This window comes from Mustela nivalis (assembly GCF_964662115.1).
Source record: "Mustela nivalis genome assembly, chromosome: 4".
Classification (NCBI taxonomy): domain Eukaryota; kingdom Metazoa; phylum Chordata; class Mammalia; order Carnivora; family Mustelidae; genus Mustela; species Mustela nivalis.
In genome coordinates, this window is record NC_139023.1 from 136,793,668 (window position 1) to 136,810,179 (window position 16,512).

At 43.0% G+C, this 16,512-nt stretch overlaps 1 protein-coding gene across 3 annotated transcripts in view; it reads left to right on the forward strand.

Moving 5' to 3' along the window:
- The first annotated feature begins 782 nt into the window (after positions 1 to 782).
- Positions 783 to 16,512, forward strand: part of LOC309862876 (palladin) — an 84,228-nt gene continuing 68,498 nt past the window's right edge. For 2 of the 3 annotated variants that reach the window (XM_082727286.1, XM_082727288.1), the window contains exon 1: positions 808 to 953. The gene's annotated coding sequence lies outside the window, so the exon portion shown is untranslated. Of the gene's footprint in view, positions 954 to 16,512 lie in introns of all 3 variants that reach the window. The other variant, XM_082727287.1, reaches the window with a different exon arrangement.

A 16,512-nucleotide genomic window follows, 5' to 3' on the forward strand; every position in this document is an offset into this window, starting at 1 on the left:
AGGCCCACAGTAAATCACAAATTTTGCATAGGAAGTTAATTCCGGAATTAAGACGTCCATTTCCTACTTTAAAACACTCTACAGACATCCCCAGGTAGTAGGTTAAAACAAGTGACTCAGAGCATCATAGTTTATGACAGAAGAAGACAAGATAGGGACCACGTTCCTAAAATATTGCTAAATCAGAATGAGTTACACTTCTTACCCTAGGGCTCCTAAGTTTAGTTACTCATTGATAGGACAGAGTAAGCTAATTAACGGAAAACTAGAAATCATCCTCTTACTTAAAAAAGGAGTGTTCTGCAGGGTGATCTGCACTTTCTTGTTTAAATGCTGCACACACTGTCTGAACCTGCGAGCCCGTAGCACCCCAGTTAAAGGAGAGTAGCCAGCAGGAACTGGACCCTCCCCCACCCAAGCCTCAGCCCCGCAGTTTCAGGCCTTCAGGGCTGCTTCCATTCCACCGCCCCAAGAATGTTGCCCCGGAGTCAGAGTCATTGGACATTTCTTTTTAGTGTATAAAGGAAAAAGACAATCAAAAACTGGGGGGAAATCATCCTGCCTTGCAGCCAACATCTCTACTGGCCTAGAAAAAAAATTAAATTCTTTCCCATTATCAGTTTTTCCTAAAAGTTCCGAGAAAGCCCGATTCATCGATTCATCGCTGGCTGCTCCAGGAAGGGGCCGCAGAAAGATGCCAAGGGCGGAGCGCGGCCCGGAGGAGGGGGCGGGAGGCCTCACGAACCTGGGGGCCGCGGCTTGCGGCTGTAGCCACGCCTCCTTTGCGGACTCTTATTTTGAAGGACCACAGACCGAAGCGTTTCAGGGACTCACTGAGTCACGGAGCGGAGCAGGCTGCCGGGTATATAGCGCCGGTACCTGCCTGGGGCCCCAGCCCACAGAGCCCGGGACCGGGGGCTAGAGAGCGGTGGGGCGCAGCCCCGAGATCCGAGGTAGGCGCCTTGGCTGGTAGAAATGTATGAATTAAAGGGAGCGGAGGTTGTGGGGCGGTGGGCGAGCTGGGGTGGGAGGGTTTTACCAGAGCGTGAGGGGGTGGGTAGCGGCGCCGAGCAACTTGTAAACGCAGTTTCTCGCAGTGGATGGTCCTTTCGCAGAGCGCCCCCCCCCCCCCCCGTCGGATCCGAGCAGGAACCACTGAAAACGGTTCCAGATGGGCATTTTGTTTCATCTTCACAGAGTCGGGACTGGGGATGCTTTGCTGCCCTGGATGATCCCTCCCTCTCTTACAAACTTTTCTGACCCCATCCCTCACTTATTCGTGGCCCCACTTACACGGGGATCACACCCGTTGTGGAAGGGCAGAAAAAACGTGGCAGACAGAGATTTAAGGGATGAGGGGATGACCTCATTCCCTGGCACTGGCAGGGGGCTAGGGAGGAAGGGCCCACAGGGTCCATCCATCTGGAGCCAAACCAGGGCGCTGCGCCCATGCCTCTCTCCAGCCCCATACTCCTTTCCCTGGGAGTTATTTACCCCACCTTGGCGCCACTCAAAGAAAACTTGCTTGTCACTTGGGGACTTTTCCCCACCAGGGTGCTCTGGTAAGCAGTCGCTAGGCTCCTTCCTCTTGCAAGGTTTGTGGCTGTAGTGGGGGTCCGCAGCTCCGCCCCCGCGGTCCCCTGCGGTAGCTGCTTTGTTAGCCAGAGCGCCGGGCGCGGGCCCCTGGATGTAGCTGCAGAGTTAGCGGCGTGCGCCCGCCACGGCAGAAGATTGTGTGAACCGTCAGGCTGGCCCTCGTTGGTGTGCTGTGTGTTCAGAAATCCCGGGCGCAGAGCTGGCGGCTGGATCTTGGAAGAAACGGAGCCCATCCTGGGACTGGGGGCTTCTCCCCCGTGTGCCTTATTAACATTCGGGGAGGTTCTGTCCCGAATGGTAAGTTGTTCCGAGTCCAGAATGGAGAGTTTGGGCACTTGAGTCTGGAATGAGTCTTGGGACTACTGCACTTGTTGAGGACTGAAGGGGGCGCACAGGCATCTTTCCACCCAGCTGAGCTGGCTCTTGCTCTGGTAGCAGGCCTGGACGAGCCCACCCCGGCTGCTGGTGTGCAGGCGAGAAACACCAGGATGGGTGTGTATTCTTGGGCGGGGGCGGGGGTCGCTAGAGCCCTGCACTAGTTGGATCTACGTTGTGACTGGCAGTCACAGAGGACTACTGTGAGGAAGGCAGGAATGGACAGACCCAAGATTTGGAGGCATGAAATAAAACACATTTCAGTTAACCAGCATTTGAGAAGCTACTGTCACCACCTCTCCCGCCCTTCCCCCCATCCTCCAGGGTCAGCATTGGCCTTACCAACTTTGGAAACTGCCAAGTTTTGCCTTTGAGGACACGTTCCTAGTGGTGTTATGAAGGCTCCTGCCAGAACTATATCAACAACTGCCACTGAGGAAAAATGGTCCAGCTAATTGTCCAGGGATTTTGGTTTGGTTTGCTTCTGGACCTCACAGTCCAAAGGCACGAACTTTTTTACATCCTCAGGGACAGAGGATATTATTTTTAAGATCTGGCAGACTGAATTATCGATAAGGAGTTTGTTTCTATTGGTTGATACGAGACACCATGAAGCATATGCACCCTTATGCCTTTGAGTGATTGCTTTTTTGTATCCTGAGCAATAAACGTATGATGAGTAGGCAAGAGTTACATAACCAACACATATTTCAGCTAATTCCTAAGCTTTGTTTTTTATTCTATTTCATATAAAATAAGATTTATTAGATACTTTTCTTTTTTTGTCTTTAGAATAAGGAGTGAGGTGGGTTGCCCACTGCCCACACCACATCCCTTCATAAGAAGCTAGGCAAGTTCAGCAAGTAACAGCAAATAACAGAACATGCCAACATTCTAACCTCTCTTCAGCTGTGTGAAAACCTGATGACCTGAGTGAGGAACGTGGGTAGTTGGTTGATAATAGCGTAGCTTTATTTTGGGGGGACTGCTGGAATCCATGAATCATAGTTTTGACAACTGGTATGGTAAAGTAGCTTGCCTGCTTTAAATGGCATAATAACTGCTTGTCCAGTCTGTCCTGGGTGAGGACATTGAGTAAACAACAGATAGATAAATATCCTAATTAGTGTATCCCTGGTATGTTTCAGTATGTCCTCGTAGGCTCTACTCTAGTCTAGTTAACTTCTAAACTTTTTCAGATAATGTACTAAAAATTGAATGCCACTTACCACATTGCACCATGGTTGATCCCAAATACTTTACAGTATTGCCATTTCTATAGAGGAGCTGTTGGGTTTGTACTACTTTGACAATAGTTGCTTCTTTTTATCCCCCCAAATACTATTTTCCCTAGACTATAGTAATTCTTATACTTTACTATATTTGAAATAAGTATGTATTACTGAAATACAAAGTATTTCCTGGAAATTATCAAGGAGTCCACACTGTTCAAGGTGCTAAAGACATTATATCAAGAGGAAGTTATTAATTTGTTTGAACAATTGTTTGATTGTTACTCCCACTTTCCAGTTTTTTCATAATCATTGGGAGCTGCACAAATGTGTATTAGATATTGTCTTCCCTTCTGTGTATATTTCAACACAAACAATTTTGCATCAAAAGATATTGTAATTTTCAGTATTTATGGCAGAAGATCCAGGTAAACATTGGGTAAGGAAAGTTCACTATGCTTCTAAAATTGTCTACTATGCAGTATCTTGCAAAATAATTCTCTTCAAGGAGATGGGTAAGGGAGTAGACAGACACTAAATATACACTTAAAAAATTAAAGATATGTTAAAAAAGCACTGAATTCTTTGAAAGTGTTCCCGACGCATTAAATGTATCCAAATAATACTCTCTGAAACACAGAACAAGAAATGGAACTCTACAAGATTTTAAAACAAGGTATAGGAAAGATAGGAATTTTGACCAGGATCAAACAAACGTAAAATTGAGGCTGTCAGTTCTAACTAGTACTGTGTACCAGGTTTTTGGCTTTAGAAAGTCCCTGCAGGATTGCACTAATTCAAGAGTTGTGGGGTTTTTTTGTATTTTTTTTTTTTAAAGATTCTCTTTATTTTTTTGACAGGCAGAGATCACAAGTAGGCAGAGAAGCAGGCGAGAGAGAGTAGGAAGCAGGCTCCCTGCTGAGCAGAGAGCCTGATTCGGAACTCGATCCCAGGACCCTGGGATCATGACCTGAGCCGAAGGCAGAGGCTTTAACCCACTGAGCCACCCAGGCGCCCACCAAGAGGTTTTTTTTTTTTTTTTTTTTTTTTTTTTTTTTTTTTTTTTTTAACAGGAAAGTTTTGTTTTAGATTTTGTCAAGGATAAAGAATTGGAGGTGGTAGACGAGAAAGGTTTCATTGAAGATTTGATGACTAGAGAGCAGTAGCCCATTATCGCAGGAAAGGCATGGAGAGAAGATGGAAGTAAGGAGGGCCTGAAGTGTCAGGGAGGGAGAATCATTCTGAAACAAGAGGCCTCGACAGCCTCTGCCCAATCTTATTGACTACCAAAGGCACAGTCGTCTTCCTGAGCAATAAGTCTTAGCTGTCTTCCTGGTCAACTGTGTTAGGGTTAACTAAGATATGTTACGTAAGCCAGAGAGGCGAGCCTCTCTCACGTGTATATTTGGGATAACGACTACAAGGAAACAAACTAAAAATATGGGCTGGTTAGTTAACATCCGTCCTCAGTCTCCCACTGAATGTGTGTTGGCCCAACTGCCAAACCTTCACCACTATGGTAAGCGAAGATGGTGATTTTTGCAGTTTGGCATGGACTTTTGGACGGTGTAAAGGCTTATTTGATGGAAAAGATTTCCTCCTGAGGGAGAAGCCATTCGCAGACAAGGTGTGTCAGCCAGAAGAAATGAGCAAATAACCATTTTCTGGTTTCTGTTGGCAAAATGTTGCATTTTTTCCCTATGTAAGTGTTAAAAATAGATTCATAGGAAGAGACATAAAACCAAAGAAAAAGAATAAGACACCGAAGTTTCACCAATGGGAGGGGAGAGAACTAACTTTTGTTAAGTAGCTATCACTATCCAGGCGTTCTCACAAAATCCTCTGAGCTAGACCCAACACATTTCCTGATATTCTAGAACTGGGATCAGGAAGACATCGAAACAAATGAAGTACCGCTCAACCACTGTCCTCTTTGGCTTGCTTCAACTTCTCATGACATTTGTGGCATCTTTGTGAAAGTGTCAGCCTTACTGAGAATGAGCCTCCTTCACCTTTCAGATGGCTTGGATTCTGACTGTGGGTGTGTAAATTGGTTGCTGGGAACGCTGAACATTTTCATTGAAATTAGGCTCCACTTTGTGGTTAGGTTCCCAGGACAGCCCAGAAATCATAGCTGAAATATTCTGCTTTATTAATAGTACCATAGAACCCAGCCACTATATATAACATGATTTTTGTGGGAAAATGCACTCAAAGCTCCAACTTGATTTTTTTTTTAAGGTTTTTAATCCCAGCAACAATGGCTACAAGGACCACACATTCTCTTTTTTCCATTTAAACCCTGAAGGGAAAGTAAAGGTACAGAGAGGTACATTTCCTTTTCTACTCCCCTTATGCCGTCAGAGACCCCACACTGGAACTACAGAGCTGTGGGAAGAGGGGATCCCAGGAGTAGCTGGCTTTGTAACAGCACAGGGAGAAGAGAAAAAAGCAAAAAGGACAGAACTGGTAATAGGGCAGAACTGAGATCTGTTCTCAGTGGCCAGTCAGTGCAAACTACCTGTTGCTTGATATTCCTTACTAAACATAATTTTTACCACAGAACCTAAATGTAGACATTAGCACTGCCTGCTTGGATGTTTATTATCATTAAAGTCAGGACAGTGTTTTGAATGGAATCTTTAATAATAGGAGGAAAGCATATTTAGAGACCTTTTATTTTTCTTCTTGATACCAGTTTACTAAATTCCCAAATAAGTACCTGTTGGAGACTAGATAAACTTAGGGTAAACTTGAATGCTAATTTATAATTATTATTATTCTAAATAATCATATAATAAATGCACTTCATACAGATAGTGTGTTAAAATGATATATATTTTTTAAAGACATTTATTTGAGAGTGAGAGAGCACATGCATGCAAGCAAAAGCAGGGGGAGAGGCAGTGGGAGAAGGGCAAGCAGACTCCACAGGGGCTTGGTCCCAGGACTTTGGGATCATGACGTGAGCCAGATGCAGACATTTAACCGACTGAGCCACCCAGACACCCCTTAAGTGTTTAACACACATTGTCACTTAATCCCCACCACAATCCCACATACTAAGTACTGTCAGCACCACCACATTAGAAATGATGAAAGGAAGACTTCAAGAGGTTCATTTTCCTGTAGTTACACAGATCAAAAAGACAGGGCTGGAACCTTGTTAATACAGATACCATCGAGCAAGTGCCCTGCGTACTGGCTAGACTCTGGGAATAAAGCGATGGACAAATATGCAAAAATTCCTGCCATTGTGAAGCTTATCTTCCAGGGGTTAGGAGACAAAACATGAACAAAATAAATTGAACAGCCAGGGCTTCCAGTGGAGTTATGTGTTATGGGGGGAAATAAAGCAAGGGAGGAGGACAAGGAATGCTGGGTGGGAGTTGCAGTTCGGACAGACCAATAAAGCAGAAGAGTGGCTCAGAGTCGACAAAACGAGTCCAGGAGTACTTATGCTACCGTTTCTCACAGCAGACCATTTTATTTTGCAACAGTGAATGTTTGAGTATGTGCCATCTTTCTCAGTCACTGTAAATACCCCAGCAAGTGACTGGGGAGCCATCCAGGAACAATAGAGGGAGGCCTTGACCTTGTGTATCTAAAGGCCAGTGGGATCTGGTCACAGGCAGAGCCCTTGGCCCCAGCAGAGCATGCAGAGAGGGCACCGCAGCCGCGCTGGGGAGGAGGCAGAATCTGCAGGTCTGGACAGCAGGAGTGAACGGAAGTGGCAGTGGGAGCTTGTGGTCACCCTTTACCGTGTGTTTCTGTTCTCTCAGTGAAATAAAGGCAGTCATCGGCAGAGGGCCAGACGAGGGAGCTTTTAGAGGAATTGTGAGCATGGAGGAAGGTGTGAAACGGAAACGCAGGAGAGGAGGAGCCTGAATTTGGCTGGAGAAATGGACACACAGCATCTGCCCAAGGTCGAATTCTATCCCCAGTGTGCTGGACCTCAGAATTCCGCAATCATAAGGAGAAGGACTGTCTTTTCTTTATGTTTCATTCTCACAGACCAGTGCCCTACACTTAGTAGATGATTGGTTAGTGTTGTTGAGTGGCTGTTATAATAAACCTCCTATGCACGTGTCCAGAAATTTCCTTTAAAATTTCCTCTCCTAATCATCAGGTTAATTTCACTTCACTCCGAAGTGCTCGAACACTCACAGTTCCTGAAACAGCACTTGTACACTGGTTCATTCCTAATTATTTCACTGAGTTAATCTCATCTAACATTAAGACAGAGTTTTAGACTCTGAAAGAACTCTTAAGGGTATGCTTTTTTTTTTTCTTTCTTTTTTTATGTTACTCTCCAATGGCTGCCTAAATCAAACCTCATTCCTATCAGATTCTGCCTTTCTTGAGGACAGTTCTGCTTTATCACTGGTGAATGGTTAGCACACAGCTAGGGCACTCTACAGGTAGTCAGCTGGGAAAGTGACTGGAAAGGAAAACCAACTAAAATGGTTAGGATAACACAGGAACTAGATATTGGTGGTCTAAGCTAAGTTGGTGGTAAAGCAAGCGATTGAAGTAATTGGATCCGGACATGGTTAGAAGACAGAATGGACTATACTTGGTATTGATGGCAGGTGAAAGGTAAGGGAGTGGCATACACCCAGGATTACTCCCAGGTTCCTGCCAGGTGGGTGGATAGGACTGCCATTTAGAGAGGAAGGGACAAGAGGGGGGAAAGCTCTGAAGGAAGGGCAAATTTGGTTTTGAACATATCACGACGCGGAGTTGTCCAGGAGGCAATGAGATACCCACATGTGACATTCTGAGAGATCACAGTGGGCACAGTGATTAATTAAAGCCTTGGAAGAAGATGATTGCTATAAAAGAGAGTGGAAAGTGAGAAAATTGGACTCTCATTATTTGAAGGTGGAATAAAGATCCCACTGTTTGACGAAGCTGTAGTCTGCACAATCTGCCCAGTAACAGAATATTGAAATAAAGCTTCTCCTGGTAAAACCACAAATGAACTAATTCAACACTGGAGTTGGAAAAAGTTGTAGTTTTTCTTGGTAAAGTCTCATTTCCTATTAGCCTTCATAACTATAAATGGATGCATTTATATGGAAGGTGATATGTAGATTTTTTTTTGAATCTATTTTAGGCATTTATTAATAAAGTGAACCCACATGTGCTCCATACTTATCTTACATATGACTTCATTGTTCTGTGTCACAGTATGTTGGAGCGCATAGTGTCCACATCAGCAACCACAGATCCAACCAGTCAAGTGACTGTGGCTCCCCAGGGACGGTAGATAAGGAGATGGACCTCACCTCTCTAAGGGGAAGCTTTTATTTGCAAGAGATAGTGGCCCATAAGAACTTGGCAGATCTCTTTGAAAGGCAGAGAAATGATCTGTGGATAATTCGACCATTGTCCAAATCTAGGCATTCCTTGACTCTTCTTCGTGGACAACCAACAGGGGTTGTCAGTTTGCAAACACACAGAATCATACTCCTTAATGTCAGTGCCTCTTCTACTTTTCCAGAACTCTTTGGTAAGGTGGGAGATGCTCTGTGAAGCCACCAGGTGGGCGAAGCTGACAGACCTTTTCTCAAGTTGATTTCCTTGCTGCAGGGGACAAATGAACGCTAAAATCTGGCACGTGCGCTTGCAGAAGTTCCTTGGAATTCTTTTATATTGAGAGATTTAGAAAAGCCTAAATCCAGGCTCATCACAAGCATATCAAGGTTGATATGCTTGTGATGGGTTGAGACTTCTGAAATCCATTGCCATCTCTTAAAGTCCAAGTTCTCATTCATTTAAAAATACCATGACTTTTGCTCTATCCCAGTAGCAAAACTAGGTAGAGCAGGTGTCCTTGCTTCCACTCAACAGATTAGAAATGGTATCATTGGTTGACTTTCCGAATTTGCAACTGTAGCAGGACTTGCAACTCCTGGCCCCCCCAGCTCTATTTTTCTTGTCAGCACACCAAACACCCCGAGAGGCGGGTGATATTACCACTAGAAAATGTGTGCTATGGGCAACTGCAGAGTTTTCCAAAAGCTTAAGTACAGATGGCAGATCTGGCAAAGTCAAATTAAGAACACCGATTGTAAGTTCAGGAGGACAGTTTTTAAGGGGAAATGCAAAATGTTTAAAATGCTGAAGCCCGGGACGCCTGGGTGGCTCAGTTGGTTAAGCAGCTGCCTTTGGCTCAGGTCATGATCCCAGCGTCCTGAGATCGAGTCCCACATCGGGCTCCTTGCTTGGCAGGGAGCCTGCTTCTCCCTCTGCCTCTGCCTGCCACTCTGTCTGCCTGTGCTCGCTCGCGCTTCCTCTCTCTCTCTGATAAATAAATAAAATCTTAAAAAAAAAAATGCTGAAGCCCAGTTTACTTGGGCAAGGAATCCCAGTAGAGGAATCTGGTTGGTCACCAAGGGAACCTCCCAGTGACACTTTCTGGCCACCTGCCCTGGCCAGCAGCTGAGGAGAAAAAGTCATGGTGGTGTTGAGTAGACAGCTCAGCATCAACTGGCAGTCAGCATATACTGGGCACCTGGGCCACCAGGTGTCTGTCCCCTCTCTGTAGCTCTCTTGTGTCCCAGGCAGGCTCTGTGACCTCCACACCTCTGCTTATAGCTCGACCTACCTCATGTTTATGCTCTCTAGCTTATCACTTTGATTTTGTCTACATACTAAGCCAAATGCAAATTTGATCAGTTTGGACTTTGAAATATTTGCTCAGTGTTACTGTGGCTCCAGTTGTTTCATTTTGCTGTAATGCTCTACTCACATCTACAATTAGGTCATATTTTAGAATTATATTGATAATGATTTCACAGTCTAGCACAACAGTGATTGGTTTACTGTGTTTTAAGGTACCGTAATAATTAGCATTCACAGAGCAACACCGGACATTAGTTATTTAGAATAATTAGCAAAGAATTATGATGAAGACTGAATATCTTGAAATAAATTTTGCTGAGATAGTTGGCTCTGCTCTGAAACTTGAGTATAATTCTCTCTTTTGTGTAATGGCTTTTATGGATTCTCTTCTGACTTTGAGCTAATCAGCTCGTCCTTTCATCCCTGCTTTAGGTCTGGCTTCAAATACCATATCCCTTCTGAAACTTTCACTTAAGGAAAAAAATCACTTTTTTTGGCCAGAAGCATTCAACTAAAATTATGAATCAGAAAAATATGGCATTCTTGGGGCGCCTGGGTGACTCAGTCATTAAGCGGCTACCTTCAACTCGGGTCATGATGCTAGGGTCTTGGGATCAAGCCCCGAATTGGGCTGCCTGCTCAGGAGGAAGCCTGCTTCTCTCTCTCCCACTCCCCCTGCTTATGTTCTTTCTCTCTCTCACTGTGTCTCTCTGTCAAATATATAAATAAAATCTTTAAAAAAAAAAAAGAAAAGAAAAATATGGCATTCTAGCTCTCGGCTATCGGATTAAAGGTTAAAGTATTATGAAACCACAGGATCTGACTGAAGCTGTGGGTTATATTCTGGCAAGGGTCACATACACCTGGTGTTCTCCTTGACACCCAGAGATCTGCGTCTTATATTAATGGCATAGTGAGATTTAGAAATTTGTCCATGAGTTGCAGGCCTATTGCTTTCATGCTGCCTTCTTTTATTTTCTGAACTAGCTGAGGAAATGGCTGTCATCCCAGGTCTGTCTTCTGATGTGCTGGTAGTTCTCACTCAAGCTCTTCACAGCCAGCTGTCTTTCCCCTGTTGCCTCTGGTCATCTAGAGACTAGATGAGACGAGCTTCAGTATCCTTCTCAGCTTTACCATCAACATGTGGGGTGAGGAGAGAAACTAAAGGCATTCCCATCCAACTCTGCCTCTTTCCTCTTTGTTTTTCTGTTCATGATCTCATAGAGTGTTTGGTTAAAATACTTAAGAAGTTGATGGCTTTAGGCGATAACAATTCCCAAGTCGTGGAGAAGGAGAAAGATGTACCTCAGATGTCAGTAAATGCCACATTCTAGTTCAAATCATAAGCCTGAGCGTGATCAGTAAAACTATATTAGATGTCAGAGCTTCACAAAAATCACAAGTGCCAATTACCCAAAAAATAATGATAGAGGTGTTGAAGCAAATGTGTGTCTGTGTATATATCATAGTATTCAAAGACAGGGGACATCTGTAACATCATGTGACCTCACTTTTGCCAGAAAGGAATTCTAAAGGCAGTAGGTTGCCCATGAGTGGGCCATGTAGCATAAATAAAAGACTTCTTTGCAAACATTTTGGAATTTTCTATGCTAATTTATATTTCAGGACATAATATCCTTTGGATATACTCTAATTTGGGAAAGAGAGGAGAATTAATGAGTTCGACCCCTGAGGTAGGGTATCAGAAAGTTTAATTTGGAAAAATCACAGGTTCCACCTGGTCACTTTCTCTTCTGTTTAGCTCAAGTGAAGGAAGAGTTTACATAGTTTAAAAAGAGCATTTTTAAAGAAAATCAAAAAGCATTTGATTTTTCAGCGATCTCAGTTCTTAGACCTCAGTATAAACAAATTTAATGTAGTACTTCTGTACTGTGTGAGTTATGCTGACCTAAGGCAGCGGTCATGGCCCATTATTCTAGGTGATAATCATGCTGTAATCATAAGGTCTTTCCGTTGTAGAATGGTTTTGAAGTGTACATTAGTAAATGCTTTTGCTATTTTAATAGTCAAGTAGGTGCATCACATGAATTAGAGGTCTTCCATATTAGGCTTTGGAGACAGCCATCCTGGAGAACGTATGAAGTCTTGGAGAAAAATGGAGACCAAGTGAATGCAGAGGCTTCTATGGGGCAAGCAGAGTAAGGAATTCAGTCAAATGATGTCATCCAAGAGAAGCAAGCCCATGCCCGAAAAACTGGCAGCAGCTTACCCATACCAAGCCACCTGAGACATTTCCTGGGCTGGAAACAATGTTACGGAAATTGAACTTCCTTGCCAAATTTACCACACCTTGCCAAATCCTGGGTACCACTCATATTGCCTCAAGAATAATTACCACTTTATAGCACCTCTGCCAAGCGCTTCCGTGAAAGTGAAGAAGGCATCAGGAATGCTTGTATTTTAGCAGACTAGAGAGGGACAGTGTAGGTGTGCTTCCTCTGCCCATTAAAACTGAGGCTTTTCTAGTGTGCGTTTACTGTGAATTACCGTCCAAGAGGAAAGTAATGTATCTGGCTGTGTGAATCAAAAAGCTTTGACAAAAAGCTTTGTTCTTTGTTTTGTTTCAGGCCACAGTGCTCCAGGAAACAATGAGTAGATCACCTCTAAAAATTAACAGTCGTGATCGAATGTGCCCAGAAGGAAAGAAAGATTGCTTTCGATTGATCTTTCTCTTCTGCCCAAATCCAAATGAATAGCTTTATTCATTTATTCTAAAAATATTTAATGATACTGTTTTCCAAGTGTTTTATATACATTCTATAATCTTAAAGCAATCCTGTGAAATCATTTATATTCTTTAAAATTTCCTATATATATATATGAAATGTATAGAGCGATTATATAGACTATATGTTAATTATATATATATATATATAATATAGATATAGATATCTGTTTTCACATATAGAATCTATCTGTTTTAGAGAAGGAAAAAGCAAGCCTTGAGAAGGTGAAGCGTGTCTCAGAGTGGTCAGGTAGCACAGAGCTCACTCACTCTGGGCTTCTCTGTCTCTGTCCTAGTCTCCACTCAAAACCACATGCCCCTAGTAGGCAAGACCCTGGGATTGCTGTGGTATCCTTTAACCCATAGGAGTCTAATTTTATCTAAGATTTGTTAGAATATATGAAGTGAAAAAAGTTGTGCAACAGGAAATTGAATTAAAAGCTCCTACAGCAAATCCTCCCTGCCAACCTCCTAATGAACACAGGATGCATTCCAAACACTAGAAAGTTACTGTTGGAGTAGGACAGGCTGTAAAATCTTTCCATATGCTTTAAAAAGCTAGCAAACAAATCCAGTGTTACTCCTTCACTCAGCAAACACCGACTCGGTGTGTCTTGTGCTCGGTAGTTCCCAGAGTGAGCAGGGGCATGTTGGCCAGGCCCCCTTTTAGATAAGGGGAGAGACGAGCCCAGCAACAGGGTGGATTGTTGAGGCCTGCCGCTGAAGTGCATCAGTAGATGCAGAGCCTTGGGGGAAGGGGTCTACGTTCTGCCCAGGGAGGGTACCGGGGAGAAGATTCTGGAGACAGCTGAGACTTGACTGCAGTCACGTGTGATAGAGGTTGAAGTGGCGTGGAAAAGGAGCTTGGTTCACGTCCAAAGGCTCAGAGGTGGAGAGAAGGTGGTGTGTCTGGAGGGTGGTGGGTGCTTGTGTATCAGAAGAGGATCCCGCAGGGACAGAGCTGAGGAAGGCTTGGCTGGGCTGTGCTTGATACACTGAAGTGTTATGGAAAATGTGGCAGTCACTTTCTTTATGAAGGAGTACGTTCACAGATTGGTTGGAATAGATCTTGTGTGTCTATAAACTGGAGAAGTCTTCCTAGATACTTTATAAAGGAATTTTAGAACCTGTTTATCACTTGTTCCTAACCCCTTTGTTCTTTTTCGAAAACGTTATCTGATTTTGCTTACCCATAAGACAGGCAGTTATGAGTTTAAGGGACTCCAAAATCATAAATTTTCTTAAAAAATTAAAGTTTTTTTCATATAAAGGGTTCAATAAATGTTGGAAGTGGAGGCATGGTTTGAAATGGTAACGTGACATGTTCTTCCGAAGGACTTGAGAGGAGCCTGCCCTAAACAGCCCTTCTGCCAGTCTTTATACCCCTGATTTATTTAACAAGCCTTGTACAGGGGTGTCAGTGAAAAACTCTCAGAGGTATCACAAAGTCCAAATGAATGTTGTCTGAATGAGTAAGTCTTCCTCTTCCTGTAGTTTGAGATAGCACCTAGTTGTTCCAGGATCATGGTTCATGCTCACCTTTCTTCTTTCCCTGCCCAAAGGGCCCTTTGGCCAGTTGATTGCTAACTTATCCTCTCTAATATGAATTCAACTATTAATGCTATGACTTCACTCTTCAAACACTCCATGAACCAGGTCTGTCACAACTGACTGGTGAAAAAGCCTCTAGTTTGACACTGCATTCTGACAAATTTGGCTATATCTCTTCTGTAAACAGTAGTGCCTATAATTTCTCTCCTTCCCCTCTCCCACAAAATTCACATTCACTCTCCTGTCAGGAATATGTAAATCTTCGCTTGTACATTTGTTTCATTCTCCACCTCTACACACTTGACTGTTTTCATTCTTAGATGTAAGTTCTAGAACAGAATCTCCACTGGAAGTACTCTGTAGAGCCACCATATCCAGTCAAAGTGAAAGTTCAAGTTCACGTGCCATTGGTTTTCTCATGTTTACCTTTAAAACTCAGGTCACTCGAGAGCTAAATTTGTGTGTTTGATGTGTGTGATGTAGGTGGTAGCAATCACCTGGTGATTATCTTAAACTGAAGGCCTTAAATAACACATAAGGCCTCAGTGTCCTTACCAGTAACATCTGGTCAACAAAGAGTTTCCTTTGTAAGAGGGAGAAGGAGATGCGATTATTTTGTGGTTGTCTTATATTAATTTTAAGTACCAGTTCTGTGAGGGGAGTAGGTCTGGGGCAGAAGAGGTGACTCTGGGGAGCAATCTGTGTGGAATTTGCAGCTTGGTCCTTGAATTTGCCGTGTTAAAGAGACTGTAGGTCATGGTAGTCAGGTGGAACAGAAAGAAGATTTTTGTTTTAATTTTTTGTTTATTTTCTCAGCGTTCCAAGATAGAAAGAAGATTTATTGTAGTGATTGAGGTGACTGATTGTGATTCAAACCCCTGTAAATCACAGTCTACCCAGAGTAAGGTATGGTCCTCTCATTGCAAGTTTATGTCCTATACCCAAAGAGCGCTCTGAAAAGAAGTGAATCTGCTAGAGTTGTCTACACACTGAGAGTATCAGCATTGCCTGAGAAACTGTTAGAAATGTGAATTCTTGGGCCCCATCCCAGACCTGCTGAATTAGGAACTCAGAGGGTAGAGCCCAGTAATCTGGGTTTTCAAGCTTTCTAGATAATTCTGATGCCTACCAAAGTTTGAGAACCAGTCCTCTAAAGGAGTATGTTGTCCCTTAAATAAGTATGATTTGAAAGTGGTGATATATCAAATGCCAGGACAGCCATTTCTTATCTACAGCAGGACCTTCATTTATGGCTAGCAATAGTACCAGGGGGGAAAACTGTCAGTTTGGCAACTAAGTCCAAAGCAAAACCAAGTTTTCATACTTGCTAATGAAGAAAAAGCTTGAAATTAGCGGCCTAGCTAAAAGCAGACTGGATCTCAGGGCTGCACCATCACCATCTTCTATCCTGGTTTTAAAAGTTTCTTCATTGAATTGAGTTGAAAGTTCAATTGGGAAAAGACTGGGAAAGGATCACATATTCTTTCCTCCTTTTTCAGATAAAGGTATAGTCATAAGATCTTTTTGCGGGCAATTTGGCTGTAATCATTAAAATGTAAAATTCACATGCCCTTTGAGCTGATAATTTCTAGAAGTTTTTCCCACAGAAAACTCAAAACAAATATGCAAGTTCAAGGATCTTCATTGCTACGCTATTTGTACTAACTGAGTACTTGAGAACATGTCTGTCATTAATAAAGAATGACATATCTGTACTGCAGAGTACTGTGAGGCCATTAAAAAGCATGAAGTCAAACTGTGTGTGTGGACATGGAAAGAGATGCATGATAGGTTGTTGAAAGATAAAAGATACCTGGGGGAAAATGCATGTGTGTGATCCAATTTTTGTGAGCAAACAAACAAAAATCCGGACTATAAACATATATATGTTAGATATGTATTTACATTTGCTTAGTAAAGGTTCTGGAAAGAGAGTTTTGTATTAACAGTGGTTTTCCCTAAGGAGTAAGATTATATGATGGGGAAGAATTTTCACTTTTATCTTATTATCTAAGTACTTTTACTTTCTTATACTTGAATTTCCCACAGTGAATATATATTCTTTCTGGGGAAATAATTAGGGAGAAACGAAGACTCCAGAATAGTTAGAGGCAGCTTATTAGCCATAGAACTAACTCTGGTACCTTGATGTCCTATTTCCCAATCAGTGTTATTTGGGATTATTTTTTTACTTCCCAATGACAGAATTGCTCAAAATGTTAGAGCAAAAATATAGCCTAATCTACTAATTTGACTAGTGAGGAAACTGAGCCCAGAGGGGCTAAGTGATGGAGAGAGGGCCCTGAGATTGTGGCTGAAGGAGAAGCAATAGAGGCCCTGGAGATGGGAAAGCAAACTGAAGTGAAATCAAGCTCCATGCTT